Source organism: Salvelinus alpinus, chromosome 33 (genome assembly GCF_045679555.1).
Source record: "Salvelinus alpinus chromosome 33, SLU_Salpinus.1, whole genome shotgun sequence".
Classification (NCBI taxonomy): Eukaryota; Metazoa; Chordata; class Actinopteri; order Salmoniformes; family Salmonidae; genus Salvelinus; species Salvelinus alpinus.
The window spans coordinates 19526744-19528475 of record NC_092118.1 but is presented as its reverse complement, the minus strand read 5'-3'; positions in this window follow the sequence as shown (position 1 = coordinate 19528475).

Genomic DNA, 1732 nt, shown 5'->3' with positions numbered 1-1732 from the left:
CAGCTGATAAAACTAACACTGTAAACGTGTGAAAATGTTTTATTATTTCCTGATAGTTGCTGGTTGAAAATACAATCTACACAGAACCTTCTAATCAGCAGGTTTGCATGGTTTCGGCTTTTCATGGTGACATCGGTTTATAGACTAATAACAAATAGAGTTCTTAACCTTTCTGCCAATTACAGCTAGTTTTTATTTTCCACCTCCCCACTCAAACCACCCCCAGACAGTCTTAGCAAAATTCTTGCCTGAAAGATAGGTTTTTGCTAAAAAGCCATTTTTGATCATTTTTATGGAAATCTATTACGGTAAGGTACTTAATTGTTACCCAGAAATTATTTGATATTGATGTAAAAATGGCTGCATTGAGCCTTTAATGAGCATGATGGCCAATGACGAATGTACTGGTCAAATTACCAAATGCATAAAGAAAATGTAAACTGTTAGTAGAGATAGATATGTTTAATTTCCCCTCTGTTATGGGGCTGATGTTACATTTAAATTCTATGGTATTAGGCCAGGCCTGATCTGTATTGAGACCCAGGAAGGCAGTGGTATGGAAATAGGTGTCTCCCCCTAGAGGGACAAAGTGGTAAAGCTTCTTCTGATCTCTGTCGATTAGGTGTCAACTTCTCTGTCCCATCACTATGGACAAGAAAGTGCTCAAGCTCAGGCATGGGTAAGGTCTCCTCTAAGCTTAATAAAGATAAATGACAACATTTAAGACTGCAATGTCATATTCTCATTTAGGTTCTTACGGCTTAAATGACACATTGCATTCGTCTCAGAATCTATTTGGAAAACCACGTAAATGATCCATAGATCATCATAATTTCATTCGTTGGAATGTATGTCTCATTGGTTGAATTTAAGAGTTTTCACAGCATATTGAATCCTTCACCCTATTCAATAGATGTTAAGGTTATATGCAAATGGATTTCATAAATCAGTTTAAGGACCAAAGGATAATGGCAGTGAATGATACTTATCAGACACCATAAGTGCTATTTCCAATAAATACATAGAGCGGTTCATTCATATGGGGATTCAGGTCCTGATGGATATAGGATCATCACCTTGGAATGATTCCAAGACAGCGCTTAAATCAACCTGTACATTGTCTGTCCCATAAAGGCTTGACCAATCTTTGAGGATAACACTTCTTAATGGAAAATGTATTTTATGTTACATATTAGACTTCTGGTGTCACTGATTCATTCATCATGAAGATCTATTCCTGACAAGGTATCACAGTGCCGTCTCAGTTTTAAGAAAGCTTTTAGCACATGTTTTTTTTTGTTACTTTTACAAATTTGTAAAAAGAAAATGTTGTTCTAAACATGTATATGCTGTCTATTGTAGGTTTGTGGGGCGTTGTGGCTTCTATTTTGATGTTTTGGTATGTTTTTACAGTACACACCAAAAAATGTCCACATGGAATATGTCTATCTTCAATATGCCTGTGGAAATGATGTCGCTCTACTGCAGAGGTTTTATGTAATTAGCGATACCTGTACCAAACAACTTTCCCATTCATATCAATTAAATTCGGTGTGTTCACCTGAACTTGCACCAATTTAATTTGGAGAGGGAAACATGATGAGGCTTTGGAGAAGTGATTGTTCACTGAGCTTTGGCTCATACTCTGCTGGAGTGAAACGCTTGTATAGAAACTGTTGCACAACATTCTAGTGAGAAGGATCAGACCTTTCCTGCAATCTCTTAGCTCTAC